The following is an 18,183-nucleotide window of genomic DNA, read 5'->3' on the forward strand; positions in this document are numbered from 1 at the left end:
CTCTGAAAGTGATTGTCTATGGACTGAGTCGAGACAATACAACTAATCGGTTCACACTTCGTGTTATCGTCTATGGATACGAGATCGAGACAATACGACAACAATATAACTTGTGTGATTGACTATGGATACAAGATCGAGACAATATAACAACGAAGTATGATTACTTGATAATAGGTTTGGACTTAACCAAACACAATAGGATTGCTATCAAGTAAATAGGAATAACGTTTGTGTATTTTACTTCTAATTATAATAAAACAATTATAATTGCGAAAATTGAAAAGTAAAAGACACAGCAAGATTTTGTTAACGAGGAAACTGCAAATGCAGAAAAACCCCGGGACCTTGTCCAGAATTGAATACTCTAAGAATTAATCCTCTATACAAAATCTAAACCAACTTCGTATAGTTGAGACCAAGAAACTAAATCTATAGCTCACCTAGTTCCCTCAGTATCCCTGCGCCTCCAACTTGCAATAAGTCATGCACTTGGAACAATTCATTTGGTTCGTATTCCAAACAGTAAAGGAACAAGAAATATGTTCGGTAACAACTCATTTCAAACAACGTGATATGAGTTTGACAAAAGACTCTTTCGTTTCTCCCAATAAGCTCCTTTGCCAGGTTCTTAGATCAATTATTTAACAACTACCAAAGTAATTTTCTAGACTATGCAATCAATACTTTGAATCACAAAGAATTGTATTGATGTCGATCTACTCAACTAATCAATAAAGGTTATCACAAAGATAAACCGATGATAGTTGGATCCCCAGCCGATCAAGTTTTGTGCACACCAAAGATTATGACCTCAAATAAGAAATCTTATTAGATCTTCAATAAACAACTGCATACAAACAACTTGAATCTCTTGTGATCAATCACACACAGAATGGAGTCTGTTAACGATGGATTATCACAAGACGTCTTTAGATCTACAAACAGTTCTAAAGATCCCCGTCGACACTAAGGAATGCTAAATGCAAACCGTGGCTATATAGTTCATGAACCGATTCGAGTGAATCAAATCGTTTTTGCTTCGATTGTGTCTTGTGTAGTTACATAAGATTTCCTTGCAATTGAAAAACTCTCTAACTAGTTCATTTGTGTCATTTGAACTAGTTATGGTGAAGAAGAACATGGTTGATATTAAAGTGCTCATATGGCTAACCATTGGTTAACTATTGTTGAACCAACAAATGTTCATGTTTGGGTACGGTTACATATACCCAAAATAGTACATTTCATTTGTGTGTAACAAGCTAGGTTTTCGATATAACGGTTGAAAGATATTAACTTGAATCTAATCAGGTTTTCATCTAACGGTGAATATTAAATGTTTTGTTACCAAGCTAACATTTATTGCAAACCCTGATTTGAAAGACTATATAAGGGAGAACTCTAGCAACTGGGAAACCTAATCCCCACACCTCCTGTGTGATACTAGTTGTATTAGCTAGAGTCGGTTTTCCTTTAACCTTAGGTTTCTTCTTGTAAACCAGGTTAACGACTTAAAGACTTCATTGGGATTGTGAAGCCAGACCGATACTACTTCCTCGTAGTTGTGTGATATGATCTTGCTGATTCTATTATTTTGAGTACAATCGTAACGATTGGCTTGAGATTTATATCTCTGATAGGCAAGATAGAAAAGTAGTCACAAACATCTTCGTCTCATCATTTGTGATTTCATAATATCTTCTTTCGCCGTGTCGATTAAGATTATTGTGAGGTGATTGATAATACTAGGCAAATCTTCGATAATATAAGTCTGGGTTATCAATTGGATCCTGTTCACCTTGATTTATCAAAAGACGGAACAAAACTCGTAGGTATTTCTGTGGGAGACAGATTTATCTATTCTGTAGACTTTTCTGTGTGATACAGATTTGTTTATTAAAGTCTTCGACTTTGGGACGTAGCAACTCTTAGTTGTGGGTGAGATCAACTAAGGGAATCAAGTGCGTAGTATCCTGCTGGGATCAGAGACGTAAGGAGCGCAACTGTACCTTGAATCAGTGTGAGATTGATTGGGGTTCAACTACAGTCCAGACCGAAGTTAGTTTGTAGAAGGCTAGTGTCTGTAGAGGATTAATACAGTGTGGTGTTCAATCTGGAATAGGTCCCGGGGTTTTTCTGCATTTGTGGTTTCCTCGTTAAAATTTCTGGTATCTGTGTTATTTCTATTCCGCATTATATTTTGTTATATAACTGAAATATCACCGGTTGTGCGTTGTATCTATCAATTGCGAAATCCAACCTTGGTTGTTGATTGGAAATTGATCGATCCTTGGATATTGGTCTTTGGTACCACCCAAGTTTATTATCCTTGTATTTTATAAAGACTCGCAAATTCTTATTTGCTTGAGTAAAGATCAAATCAAGTGAGAGAGATATTAACTCCTCAATATACTTTTCTCTAGATTGAGTCTGACTGTCTAGTTGATTCTCTAGAAAGTATATTGGAGTTTGTCCATACGGATTGCTAAGCGGAATATTGGGTGTGGTTGTTGTACCCCCGCTTTTTTAGTTAAGATAACCACAAGTATCAATATGATATGTTACTTCCCCTTAGTCCATGCTTTACTCTTTCGTTAGATATAACGTTTAAGCACCATTGTCCTTTCCTTAGTGATACCAAATCACTTGTTTACTCCATATATTTCTCCCCCTTTTTGTCACAAAATGACAAAGGTACGAGCAAATAAAGGACAAGCCGAAAGGATCTTACAAATCTTAAAAGACTTGCAAAACCTGTAAGAGTTAAGCACGAGGGTTCCACACACCATTTTAGATAACCAATATCAAAACCGAAACTACTAGGTAATTTTGTTTTGATATGTTACCAAGAAAACAATTTCCCAAAGAAATTTTCCCTAATAGTTTAGCAAATTGAAAATTGACTAAGCACCTTAGTTCTTTTGTTAAACCGATTGTACAAATACAATCGCTTGTTCGATAAGACCAAAATAAAGATCAGAATTAACACTATTTTTCTCATCAGGTTCTAATTATTCAAATAATAACTTAGACCTTTCACTTTTTAGACAAGACATGTACTAGGTTAGTTAACTAGCATTTTTTGTTAAGGCATTCAATTAGACTTGAATAACCGAAACATCCACTTTAATAAGTCTAACTAAGATCAGAATTAACTTAGTTTCTCTTATCCGGAATCGAATTGGACTAAAAAATTGATCTCGAAAACCTTTTTGTTAAGCCATAAATAATTCATACAAACCAAATAAATCAACTTGCATAATTATTTACCTCAACCGGAAGCAATTGAAACAAACATAGACATTATAGTACCGCAATTGCACCGAAATTTCGTAAGCCTAAACAATTGATACCAAACCATAAATAAAGATAACAATAGTTTTTCTTAACCGGAAAAAATTGAATCACACACATACAACCATACACAAATAATGGAATAAACATCAATTATACCGAAATTTTGTTAAGCAAAAGCAATAAATATATGCAATAAAATCAGGCTTTTCTTAAACAGGAAAACGATTAACTAACAAATTTGTTACCTCAAGTTTCGCATCCTATTATCATTTTATTTGCATCTTTCCGGGGAGGAATATCATTGTGTTGTTATCCTCTTGCAAGACAAAATAACAACAATAAAAACCAACCTTTACCAGAGAAAGGTTGAAAATCGGTTTTAACTAATGCATAAAACCAGAAACACATATGCTTTTATGCTAAACCAAAAACGATTCAACATATTGTGAATTTTTCACACACGAGTTTCAATCGAAACCCCTTACGATCTTTTGATAAAGCCTACCAACATGGGCTAGAACTTAATCTCACTAAACCAAAAAGTCACCCAAACCATAAGGGTTCACACAATATGAGATCGAATATTAAGGTTATGAAAACCAAAAATAAACATCATGTAAACCAATTTGCAATACATCATAAATATTTAACATAAAATCAAGTATTGCAATTACCTCAAACTTTTAGAAAATTTAATTACGAAACCAACGCAAAAAGAATGAGGTCATTCCGAATTCGGACGAAGAAGTTATGGGCAAAACAATTTTACACTCCTTCGTATGGACCAATCACTAGGACCGGCTATACTTCTCACTAGGATTGGTTAAAGTTCTTATAGTTCTCACTAAGATCGGTTATAGTTCTATATAGTTCTCACTAGGATCGGTTACGGCATGAATCCATACACGAAACTGTTTTTCAACATAACTTTTGCATACAGTGTCCGAATCCAGTGATTTTTGGCTCGTTTTAACCGTAAAAACAAGAGATACACATATATGATCAGTATATATAAACATCATAAACTCAAAATTACCATTTCTATCAAAATCTCAAATATAGATAGATAAAGTACGAGTATAGAAGAAAATAAATCTCCCTAAAGATGTTAATTAGTCATATAATAACCGAGAGATCATGTGCTCAGTTTGACATGCTTCTTCAGCTAGAGTTTTTTTTTTCTCTCTCCTAAATTTTTTGGCTCTCTGGCGATTTTTTTAGGATTTTTTCAAACTTTTAGATTTTTTCATTCTCGATCATTTTTTGGTGATTCGGGATGGGGGATCTTCCTGATCCAACCCAATCTGTTAAGTTACTGACATATGCTGATCGTCTCAAGGGAAAAAAGGTTTTACCAAAAACTATTGTTGATTTATCTACGCTTCCAAACCCTACAACAAAAGAGGGTAAGCCTGCTGTTGTGATTCCAGAGGAGCTGTACTTGGAAGGATGCGCGATTTGGAAGTTTAGCCTAATAGGAAGGCTGGATTTTAAGGATCTTGTTTTTTATGATGTGAAGAAGAACCTAGCGCTTCAATGGCAGTTGGGTGAAGATCGTGTTCAGTTTGTACCGTTAAACGGAGGTTTCTTTATCATCAAGTTACAATCACAGGAAGATAAATCTCATATCTTAGAAGCTGAAAAATGGGTTGTTGTGCAACAAAAACTAAATCTAAAGGAGTGGTACCCTAGTTTCGATCCAGATAAACAGAGAACTTCTCGAGCTACTGTACGGGTTAAATTCCCGGGTTTACCAGTCGAGTTTTGGATTAAAAAAACTCTTTTGGCTATGGGAAAAGCTTTGGGTAATCCAATTGTGGTTGACAAACGAACATTGGCTCATGAATATGGTCATTTTGCATCTATACTTATTGATATAGATTTTGCAGAGCTTGACACAGATGGTATCCATGTTACATTTGGAGGATTAGACTTTTGGCAACCTTTTGAGATCCTCAAAAGGCCAAAATTTTGCTCAAAATGTAGTATACTTGGTCATTCAGACTCTAAATGTCGCAAGAAGCAAAATCCTCAAAACGCTACTAGCTCTAAACTTCTCGCTGTTGTTCCTCCTCAAAATACCCATCATGGTTCAGACCCTAATGTTGGAAAGGAATGGCATGAAGCTAGAAGAAGGAAGAAAGGCAAGAATGCTCCCAACATTCCGTTTGTCCCTGAAGTGCCTGCACAACCTGGGAAAAGTTCGTCAGCATCCTCTGAAGTTAATGAAATTGTGAGCATTAGAGACGTTGTTGAGTTGGAAAAACAGTTACAAGATGACTTCGCAAAATCCGAAGTTACTTTGCGCTTGGCTTCTGCTGAATTTGAGGAAAAAAAAGCAGGCCATTTTGTCACATTCAGTTTTAGTTAGTAACGCAAGGTCGATGAGTACTTCTTTCGTGAACACTAAGTCAGATGGGAATATGGAATTGGCTAGAACTAGAATTCCACATTCTGATAGGATTTTAGTTGCATCTTCGTCTACACCTTTGTTATGTTAGAGCACTGCTCAGTCAAACTCGCATGCGTTGCTATCTCAAGCATGTTTGTCAATGTTAGTGATCAAAACTATAAGTCTTGATTTCTAGTCTCTTATAGCTAAGTCTCGGACTAGGATAGTAAGTGTAGTTGAGCTCAAGGACTTCATGGCGATTCATCATACAAGTAGAAGATCTACTCAAGGAACCGGTGGAACTTCTCGACAAAAAGGTATGTGGAGACTTGAACTTATCTGTCACTCAAAAATCTATCTATTATATCTCCTACTCTTTGAGACAAAAGTCGTATGCTATATATATATATAGACTAGATCATACACATTTGGTATTTCGAGCCGAGTATACCTCGCCTATCTATATCTTGAAATATGTGTTGGTAAGCTTTTCGCTTCGACCAAGTTTATCTTTACCTAGTGACGAAAGTCATGAATGTTTCAATCACTTTGAAAATTACTTTGACGAGAAATAGTGTAACAACTATATAACGTCCTCTAAGAATGTTTCAATGATTGGAATGAGAGTTTAGATTACATAACCAATGGATTCCTTGAACCGAAGTTTTCGAACTTTGTTGATCAAGAGAACCGGAAGTATGGCAAGTGCCAAGTCCGCAAACTCAGTCCGTGAACTGCCGAAGTTCTCAAACCCGAGAATTTCTGCTGGAGTTGACAAACTACTTGCGTGAGCCAAGTCCGCGAACCCAGTCCACGAACCGGCGTAGTTCTCGAACCCGAGAATTTCTGCTGGAGTTTGTAAACTCTATCCGGTGTCTTAAGTCCGCGAACCTAGTCTGCGAACTTGAGAAGGTTATATATCTAAAGATGATTTCTGAACTTAATCTTAAAATACTAAGGAATTCATTTGCAAACCGTGGCTATTAAAGTTCATGAACCGATTCGAGTGAATCAAATCATCTTTGCTTCAATTGTGTCTTGTGTAGTTACATAATATTTCCTTGCAATTGAACAACTCTCTTAACTAGTTCATTTGAGTCAATTGAACTAGTTATGGTGAAGAAGAACATGGTTGGTATGAAACGATCATATGGTTAACCTCTTTGGGTAGACTATTGTTGAACCAACAATGTACACGTTTGGGTGCAGTTCAAAAACCTAGAAGCATACAGTCATTTGTGTATGACAAGCTAAGTTTTCGATCTAACGGTTGAGAAATATTAGCTTGAATCTAAATCAGGTTTTCATCTAACGGTGAATATTGATTGCTTTGTAACTAAGGCAAAACCCTGATTTCAAAGGTTATATAAATGAGACATCTAGTATTGTGCAAAACTAATCCCCACACCTTACTTGTGATACTAGTTTACGTGCTAGAGTCGATTCTCCTTTAACCTTGGGTTTTCTTCTTCTAAAACCAGATTAACGACTTAAAGACTTCATTGGGATTATGAAGCCAGACCGATACTACTTTTATCGTAGTTGTGTGATCTGATCTTGCATCTTCTATCGTAACAGTACAATCATATTGATTGGCTTGAGATCGTGAGAGTTCTCTGATATGCAAGATATAAAAATTAATCACAAACACCTTCGTCTCATCGTCTGTGATTCCACGACATCTTGTTTCGCTACCACGCGATTAAGATTGTTGTGAGGTGATTGATTAATCTAGGTTGTTCTTCGGGAATATAAGACCGGGTTATCAATCGGTTCCTGTTCACCTTGATTATTATCAAAATATGGAACAAAAACTTTTAGGGTTTTTCTGTGGGAGACAGATTGATCCTTTGATAGACTTGTCTGTGTGAGACAGATTTGTTTATTGTTAAAGCCTGCGATTTTTTTTTTTTAGCTGAATCACATTTTTATTAATTGGAAAAAAAATGGCAAAAAATTCAAGCCCAAAGTTTTAAAAGACTAAAAAAAAATAGAAACTAAATCAATAGAGTCACACTATAATGAAAAAAGGATAGCTAGACTAGAAATCAATATAAGTAAAAATAAGCTACTCTTGGTTGTTCAATCCTCTTTAGAGAAGAGGGTCTTTCTATGTGAATATTCCTTTCTCCTGCCTTCAAGCATACTCCATTGGTTGCTTTAAGGGGTCGTAGCAACTCTTAGTTATGGGTGAGATCAGCTAAGGGAATCAAGTGCGCAGTATCCTGCTGGGATCAGAGGCGTAGGGAGTACAACTGTACCTTGGATCAGTGGGAACTGATTGGGGTTCAACTATAGTCCAGTCCGAAGTTAGTTTGGAGTAGGCTAGTGTCTGTAGCGGCTTAATATAATGTGTATTCAATCTGGACTAGGTCCCGGGATTTTTGTGCATTTGCGGTTTCCTCGTTAACAAAATTCTGGTGTCTGTGTTATTTCTATTTCCGCATTATATTTGTTTATATAATTGAAATAATACAGGTTGTGCTTGAATCAATCAATTGGAAATCCGACCTTTGGTTGTTGATTGATATTTATTGATCCTTGTACATTGGTCTTTGGTATCGTCCAAGTTATTCCTTGTGTTTGATTATAGACTCGCTGATTTCTATTAGCTTGAATGAATCAAAACAAGAGAGAGATATTAACTCCTTGAGATACTTTTACCTAGATTGAGTCTGACTGTCTCGTTGATTCTCTAGAAAGTGTTTCAGAGTTAGTCCATACAGATTGCTAAACGAAATATTGGGTGGTGTTGTTATACCCCCGCTTTTCAATTGGTATCAGAGCAGGAAAACACGTTCAAGACCTTACAAGTCTGTGTTTATAGCGATCTGACTCTATGGACAGTTGTGCTATCTTAGTAAACGTACCACCAGTCTTTGATTGTTCAAACTACTCAGGGTAGAAAGTTGATATGTGTGCTTATCTTCAAGCTTGTGATTTTCAAACCTGGGTACGTATTGTTAAAGGCTATGATCCTCCGGTTAATAAAAAATACGATGTATCTACACCTAAGGATGTTGGTAGTTATATTCCTGAAGAATCTCTTGCTGCAATGCAAAACTCTAACGGATTAAATGCTATCAAACAGGCTGTTACCCCAGACCTTCAGCACTATGTGTGTACATGCACTAAGTCTAAAGATGTCTGGGATATCTTATAAATTGTATTTGAAGACAAAAGATACGTTTCTAAGAAGCATGCCATCAATGGAGGAAATAACCTTGTGGATGGGGAAAAACGATTTGCTGGTTTTTAAGGAATTGAGGAGACGACCGTACGGAGGAAACTCCTCGAACAGAGCGAAATGTTAAACCTCACAGAGATGCACCGCTGCAAAGGGGGTGCTTTAGATTCGAGAGATCACTGTAGTACTCCGGCCTAAATCAAGACAATGACCGTTCCAGAGTAAATTGGGTCACAAGAGAGGATAGGTTGATCTGTAGGAGGGAAGCTGGGAAATGTGTGGAATTAATGATAATCAAAGATTATGGGTGTGTGAATTCTGAATATGATAAGCTCTGAATGATTGAAATTGCTCAATTGAGAGTAGTTGCTCAATTGATGAGTTGATGATTTCGTGTTGTCGATGAGACGTGAGATTGATGATACTGTTGATGTTGATGATTCAATCATGATTCAGATACTTATTTATATTGATGGAATTTTAGACACCATGATCCCATGAAGTGTGACAGTTGATGGAATCAAGGAGTGGGGAAATGGAGATCGTGTTTGAAACCAGTTGCTCAACGTGTGGAGACTTGGTCGATTTTTCACCCACTACCTCGTTAATTCCTTCAACTGATTGCACGACTTGCTCACATTTCATCGTGTATTTGAACACACGTGTCGTAGACCGACAGACAAAAATCCTAAATGATATCCCCCCAAAGTGACACGATTGACTTCTCGTGGTATGTTAGTCAATTTATGATTTCGTGGTTTGATGGGACGATGAGTCCATGTAGTTGCTGAGTTGAACATGATGTTCTGAAACTCATGAGTTGAACATGTCATGAGACAGAGGTATAGTTCTTACGATGAAGTGAGCAAGTATTGCTCATTCGATGGATCATTGAATATTGATTGTTGAACCAATATTCCTTGGTTTGAGAAAATATTTATCATCTGAGCAAGTGTTGCTCATGTGATGAATTGTTGAATATTTGATCGTCTGAGCATGTGTTGCTCATCTGATGAATTATTGGCAATGTACCAAAAATATTAATTAGAATACTGGTCGTTTAACCGAGCATAATTAATAAAATTAATGACCACGAGGCCGTCATAAAATTATTAAGGTTGGAATCTGGAATGATGATCCTTGGATTCAGAAACCCTAATTTGATCAATTGATAATCAATTCATGGTTCGTCAGAAGTTTAACCATGGGACGAAGGAAGGAGCGACTACATGGGACCGTGGATCAACCATGTAGTGTCCATATGCTCACGTGAGCAAATACAAAGAACTCCTGAAGAGTTGACGATTTGTTGATGAAAGAATGATTAAATGTTGGTTTTAATCATTTATTCGAAAATGCTCGTCTGAGCCTTAGGTGAGAAAACCTAATTAATTATGACGGAGTGAGGGACCGACCATGGGGTCATGAAACCGGCCCTGGGTTGTCACGTGACCGCCTGACGATCACTTCATGAAAATCCAAAGTGTTTGGAAGAGTTTTGGACCTAATACAAGCAATTGTGCAAATTAGGTCAAAACTGTGAAAATTGATGGGACCGGCTTCCGTGAGCCAAAGAGCCAATCTTGGTTGGTCAAGATAGCGTGCTCGTGTCCCCAAGGTGTCCACGTGTCAGTCCTGAGAATTTTGATATTTTCTAGCGTGCAATTGAGCATCCATTCGAGAAAATATGCCAAAATTAGGGTTTCGACGAAACTGAGGAAAACACCATGAGATGATGAAAAATAATTATAAAATAAGGAATGAGGAGGCGTGGGACCGCCGTGGTCAAGGCATGGTCATCCGGTCGTGACCACGGTCCCGTGGTGCCTTTTCCTTAATTTTATAATATTTTGATGATTTTATGAAAAATTCATGAATTTTGAGAAATTTGATGAATTTAGGGAGTTTCCATGAATTGAAGGAGTTTTCATGAGTTCATGGAAGCAAAATATTAAAATAATAAAAACACGGGCGTGTGGGACCATGGAGGCATGGTCGGCCGGCTATGGACCGGTCCCATGAGTTTTTCATAATTTTTTAATATTTTTAGGTATTTTTAATGATTTGAGGGATTTTTTCCTAATTTGAGAGAAATACCATAAAATCAAGGAATTTGATGAATTCAAGGAAAAATAGGATATATAATAATAAAATAATAAAGCAAAGGGCGTGTGGGACCGGCTAGTGGCCCTGTCCCACAAGTTTTCATAATTTTATTTTAATTTATTATTATATGATGATTTGTGCAAAAATACCATGAAATCAAGGAGTTTTTCATGAAATTAGAGAAATAATAATAATAATAAAATAATAAGGAACCGTGGGGTGTGGGGACGGCTGGGACCAAGGCATGGCCGGTTGGCCAATGGTCACGCCCCACACTCCTTTCCTTAATTTTATATTATTTCTTATGGATTTATGGAAGTACCATGAAACCGAGGAGCTTCCTCGAGACGAAGGAGATTTGATCAGATGAGAGAATTTTCATCAAATCATGGAAAATAATAAAAATGTATAAAATATAAAACTGGCGTGGAACTGACCACGGCACGGTTGGTAGGTCGTGTGTCCGTGTTCCAGCACCTTGGTCAATATTTTTAATTATTTATTATTTTCTTCCCTATTTTGCATAGGTTAATCGTTTCGTTTTATTTTGAAATACTCATTCGTCCGGTGACTGTTAGTGTATCGTCGTTGAATACACTTTCACCATTTGAATCGGGGCTTACTTAGAGGTAGCTCAGACGCCCGGTTGTTGATTACTTATTACTAATTGTGGAATTCAGTGGAGAATAATTCACAAAACTGAGTAATAAGATGTTTATTATTAATTCATAGGATCAGCTGAGAATTCGACTACGAATTCAGAATAATAAAGTGAGCATTGCCATTCCATGGGATCGTAGATTCGACCATAGAATCAGGGTAATTAAGATTTATCTATTACCATTTATGAGACCAGTTGTGGATTCGATCATGAAATCGGAGTAATGAGATAATATAGTTATTTCTATTATATGAGATCAAGCTGTGGATTCGATCATAGAATCAGAACAATTGTCTATTGTCATTCCGTGGGACCAATCACAGATTCGACCATGGAATAAGAGCAATTTTTATTGCCATTCCATGGGACCAGTCGTGGATTCGACCATGGAATATGATCAATTGTTATTGCCATTCCATGGGACCAGTCGTGGATTCGACCATGGAATAGGAGCAATTGTTATTGCCATTCCATGGGACCAGTCGTGGATTCGACCATGGAATATGAGCAATTGTAATTAGGAATAATTAACTTTGTGGATCTATACTAGCAGAGCAAGCAGTCTAGGAGCATTAATTATCCCGATATGAGCTTGTCGGTAAGTCATATCCTTTATATAGTCAGGGTAAACTCGTTGTTTGTTCCTAAAGACGTTATCGCTCTATATTAGCAGAGCAAGCTATCTAGGAGCCGTCCATATCGTGATACTATATAGAAATAATCACTGAAAGTGTTCGGTATTCATGAGATATGTCGTTGTCCAGTGGTGAGACTACATATCTACATGTACTCTGAGAGAAAGTACTTTCCGTTGAGAATTCGATGAGAGACCCGTGTCTCAATACTCACGTCTGATTGCTGGATCAGAGCTTCGTATAATTATGAGTTTATGAATTTAGTCCTTGTCGAAAATCCACCATCTACATTAAGTCCCCTGCTTACTGAGTAAAGCTGTGTTCCTCAGTCAGCATTAAATGGTGATTTTCCGGCCATAAATAATAATACCAGTAATTGAACTTAGTTGTAAGTTGAGACGTTACCGGATTTAGAGAGCATGAGCAAACCACGACTTGATGAAGGCTTCAATGTCATGATTGGAGCGTCGTTTGATGAGCATAAATTGGTGTTGAACTGCTGGTTTAGACGACGAGTCCGTGGTTGGTCAGGATTCGCGGGACGGGCCCATGAAAACAAATCCTTGTTTTATGAATAGACGCTCGTTCGTTCATTAGTTTAAGGAACAAACAAAATAGACCTGAGTCTAATGATATAAAATTCGTCTATGAGCTTTCACGAAAACCCGGAATTTTATATTTTAAATATGTGAGATTTCACAAAGTGGAATAAACTCTCGTTTCAAAGGTGGATGCTCGTACGAGAGAAAAGTTTTTTTTTTTTTTGATAGACGTGCGTCTGTTAGTAATAAAATTTTGTTTATGAGCCTTCATGAAATTTTTTATCTTCGAGCTTTCGGAAATCTTTGAAAATATACTCTCGCTTCAAAGATAGATGCTCGTGCGACGACGCACTAACATATATAGATATATTTTTCAAATTTACGTGAGTTTCACGTTAAAATATATTTTGTAAAATCAATGTTTTGATTTTGAACAATTGTTGAAAGTAGACAACCATACATGGTGAAAGAATGTCTATATGTAAGTTTTTACAATCGTAGAATGGACGTCTGTCCAGATTTTCAGAAACCAGTGAATATTCACATTGTAAAATTTACGTGGGTTGTTCACGGTTTTGTGAAAATCATGTCAGAATTTTGCTCGTCTTAGCAGGTTTGAAAGAACGATCAAGATTTGAAGTATTAACTCATGTACTGTTAGTGGAATCGTAAACATGTAAGAGTTGAAAGTTACCATTTTTGCAGACGCTGATGTGAGCATCTTTATTCCATGATTCGTTGTTTTGCTGAATCCTGCGCTTTGTATAAATGATGCGCTGAATGTTATGCATCTGTCACAGCCACTTTGCAAGAATGACTGACTCCCATGATGACACTTTCAAAGACGATGTTTCCAGGGATGACATATTCGCGGGTGTAATTCAAGAAATGGTACTTCTGGGACCTCTGAGTGATGGTGAGAGATCCTTCATACTGAGTTGTACTCCTGGTTATTTCATCAACTATACCACAGGATGATCATGTAGTGAGGTTTCAGATCAATGTAGACTCCTCGGAAATGGAAGAAAGTCTTCGGTGCGGAGCACCCAGAAGTAAGGACTACAGGATGTTAGCAAATGACGTGCAGTCCCCAGCCGTTTCTTTGGTGAGTTGTTAGCGCTCCTTGTGTCATGACTTTTTCCTGCCCGTGCAATTAGGATTACGAGACCAAGGTTTTGTTATTTCTTTTCATACCTTTTCTACATCGATTGACGGTCTTCAACTTGTTCCCAGGCGAACAATTCAGAAATCCAGTACTGATGAATAAGTCGATGTAAATATCTCTTTCATGCAGGTGATCGCGGCATCTCCTTGAATGAAATAATAATAATTTTTGTTGACGAATCCAGGAAGAAATCATTGTAGATAAGAATCATGTTGATGAAGTTCACTCTTCTTTGGGAGATGGGAATATGGAGAATTTCCCGAAATCCCGAACCGAATGGAGATAGCGGTGTTGTCAACGGAGATTCTGGCATCGTCGAGCCTTCAAATGATTCAGAGACTCCCTTAGTAAGTATATCTCCTGTAATTTCTTCAAATAAGTATGATATCGATGATTCATGAATGAATGAATGAAAATCCATGTGAATTTATGGATAATTTTGCCGAAATACGTCACCGGAAAACTTCAGACTTCAGATTTTACTAGAAACGTTGTAGAATCTTCGTCCGAAGTCGGATTTCGCGGTTTGCATATGTATCTTAAAGCCCAGGAAATTTCCAAGCTTTAATTAACGAATCTATTTGATGTTTGAGCATGTTTAGGGCCTGAATAAGGCGAAATAGTGAACTTCCAGGAGACCTTCAGAACTTTTTCAGATGGCATGTTGCTCCATGTTTTAGCCACATCTATTTGCTCGTTCGATTGTCATGAAATGTTGAGACGCTGTAGAGGACATCCATACGAAGAGAATGGTATATAACCCATCTTCAGATTCCTCGTAGATTGCTCCCAGTTCATCTTTTAGTACAGGGAAGAGTACAATTTCTTCAGACGAGGTTACCGTAAAACGTATTTTCATGACCTTCATGATATTTGCTCGTGCCTTGAGTGTATAATGATTAATCTTGATAATGTTGGATTTATTGTATGATGTATTTTATTATCTAATTTGGTTTCAAGCTTAAATGACTCTAATCCTCATGTAATCTTCGTATTAGGTGCCAAATACCGAAGTTGAGGATATTGAAACCAATGAGGATAACTCAAACTGCCCTGGAGTTATTGATGAAGAGACAACCATCTCTGCACTTCAAGGCCATGAGAAGGTTGTCATTTAAGTCTTGGAAACTCAGATTGTTGCTGCTTCAGTGATAAAAGAAACTGAAACACCAATAGAGAATACTGAAGAAACTGTTGCCCTGGAGGCTGCTCCAGTAATTGAGAACCGTATAGTGGTGCATGAATATCCAAGTGCAGGAGTTGCTTTTGATCCTCCATTCGATTCTTCACTCCCGTATCATGAACTAGTTGGTGGATTCAGCGTTCCCATTGGATATGCAGGCTTGTACGAGAAACCGTGGAAGTTGTATGGGCACATCGTCGTTTCCAAGGATCCAGAGCATAGTTATTTCTTGACGAGGCAAGTAGAAGCCATATTACATGTTATAAATGATATCCGCATCACAAATGGAAATACTGTCACCCGGGATGTACTCTTTGATTGGGAGTACAACTTGAAGAAAGCTGAAGAACTTGGCTTCAATCTGAAGTGGCTTCGTCAAAAGATTGATGCTATAAGGAAAGCGGTGGAAGGTGACACTTCTTTAACCAGCAGTGATGCCGTGTTGAAGAAGATGGATGAAGAAAAGAAGAAATCTTATTTTGCTGACTTTCTTTAGTTTTCTTTCCATGATATCTTGAACCATGGACTTCTGGGAGATGTGAGGTTTTATTCTGGTCTTGATTTCTTGATAGGTTTTGGATTGTGAAATCGATCGTCTTGACAAGTGGACCGTCAGTCCCCGGTATTTTGTTAAGTCTCTCCCTTTCGTTTTCTCTTCTTCTGGTGAGACCTAGATAGAGGACACGGGTACAAAAATTGATGTAAAGACCTAGGTGGTCGAAGTTGGAGGTACCTTGATGAAGGATTTAGCGGAAGGACCTGGTGGACACCGATCGACTGTGGAAGTTATGAATCCCGTCTAAAAATTGTTGTTTGCATGTTGTACGCTCAGGAAGCTGTAGGAACCTCATACGACGTCGGAATCTGACGATTGACCCCAACTTTTTCGAAGCTAAGAGACGGAGGAATCATATGCAACCAGAATGCTTAAGTTTGGAGATGTCTAGGGCAATCAATAAAATATGCACTTTCGTAACTTGTAATCCCATGCGAATTTTCAGATTTCATATACCTGACAGTAAATGACGTATCTTTCAGCTCGTATGTCCAATTGATGCGCCCTTTTGGTATGTTGTAGAAGAGACATAGAAGAACATCTTTAGTTGAGGAAGCATTGTCCCATTCCTCACCCATTAGTACGTTTTTGAAAACCCATGGCATGGAGTGTGTTGTATCTCATTTATAGAGGTGATGAGAACATCTTGTAGAAGACTTTGGATTATGCCCACCAGTCGTGCCAGCTTTGGGAAGACTTTCATGTGAGCATGTTATCAGGTCCGCACATCTTGATATGAATCATTGGTCTTAGAGAATTCCGCTTCATGTGTAACACTTCAGAGAATGATTAGTTTATGAAGCTCTGAGGATGTTGCTCCTGAGACCGTTGTTGGTGCTGAAACCATGAATGATTACGCTCCAGATATCCTAGTCGATGCTGAGATCATGGATGGTGTTCCTCTGGAGATTATTGTTGATGCTGATGCCACGGTTGGAATTGCTCCAAAGACCGAAAAAGGCTAGAACCATGATTGTAGATATAATCTTTGCTCCTCCATCCAGTGAGCCTTTTGAATTCACGAACTAGTTGATGAGTTGAGCGTCCGTAAGATGAAGGTGTACTGGGAGCTCAACCTGAATGATCTTGAAATCATAACTTTACCATGAACTGGCTTTGTCAGTGAGTCGAAATTGTTGAGGTAGATGGCATCAAGAGTTTTCATACTGGATGTGATTGGTGAAGAGAGAAAGTTCCTCAATCATGCAGGGGCTTATGATGTAGCGAAAACCCGTTGATGAAGTTTCACGAAATCACCTCAGGTTGCCCAGTGTATATTGAAGGAGTTAGTGTCATCCATGTATAAATGATGTTGCATATGCTTCAGAAGTCTTATCATGGGATAATGAAGACTTATTGTTTAGTTACACTTTGATCGTGCTGGTGTTGAATCAATGTCTCATCATCGAGATATTTGTGCTGAAGCAGTACTCTTTGATTGGGAGTACAATTTGATAGCTTTTTTAGATGCTTGAGTGTTGAAGCGTATATTCCTTAAGCATCGAATATCTTAGGGGTTAGATCGTCTCGACACTGGAGTATCTTCTGTTGATTCAGCATCCCTTTCGTTGCAGTAGTGGGATTCGACACTTGTGCAGACATTAGAGCTTTCTGATTTTGTGGAAAACATGGACTAGCAGGAAAAACGCCCAAAGTGTTCTTTGACATGTTTGGACATCATCTCGGTAATGAATGTTTCAGTGCTTGATTCGGAGGAGCGTCAGATTTAACCACTTGGTAAAATACTAATGTGGTGAAGCTACCATTCATAACGTCTTGCAGAGTGGCTAGCAGAATTGAGTCCCCATGCTAGGATAACATGTGAGGAAATAAATGACATAGACATGGGATGAGACTTGCCTGAGTGCGGAACCTCTTAATGGATGTATATGCATCTTTTGCAAGTTCTTTCTTCAACCTCGTCAAAGTTTGAAATTCCTCCAAGTACTCTGATGATGGAATGTCCGTCAAATCTTCTGGATCAGAACTTTCTTCGTTGGAGAGACATGTAACCAAAGGCGCTCTGTAAGTACCCATATTTTCAGCGTGGATCCACACTCGTCTGAAGGACATGTCATATCCTGGATCTTTCTGATTATGTGAAACTTGGTTTCTGTCCAGTGTTGAACTTATGTTCACTTTGAGAGTGATGTAGCCATAAGTATTCCGAGCGCTCCTTCAAGGTCTCTGATTGGGAGTGATGTAGCCATAAGTATTTCCGGAATGTACTTCTTGACACGATGTGGTTCAGTGCTGTGAACATGTCTCTCTTTTGTGCCTTCGACAAATAGAGCAATTCACTTCGACCAAGGATTGAACTGCCTCTTTAATAGGTTGTTCAGAGAGTGTAAATGTTATGATTGGGAGAGGATTCTTGTGTACTCCTCCAGTGCCCAGTTGAAGCTATTGTGGATCAACCTTCTCTTTGGTGACGTGCTTCAAAATATTGCAGTTAC

Source organism: Papaver somniferum, chromosome 1 (genome assembly GCF_003573695.1).
Source record: "Papaver somniferum cultivar HN1 chromosome 1, ASM357369v1, whole genome shotgun sequence".
In the NCBI taxonomy this organism is placed as follows: Eukaryota; Viridiplantae; Streptophyta; class Magnoliopsida; order Ranunculales; family Papaveraceae; genus Papaver; species Papaver somniferum.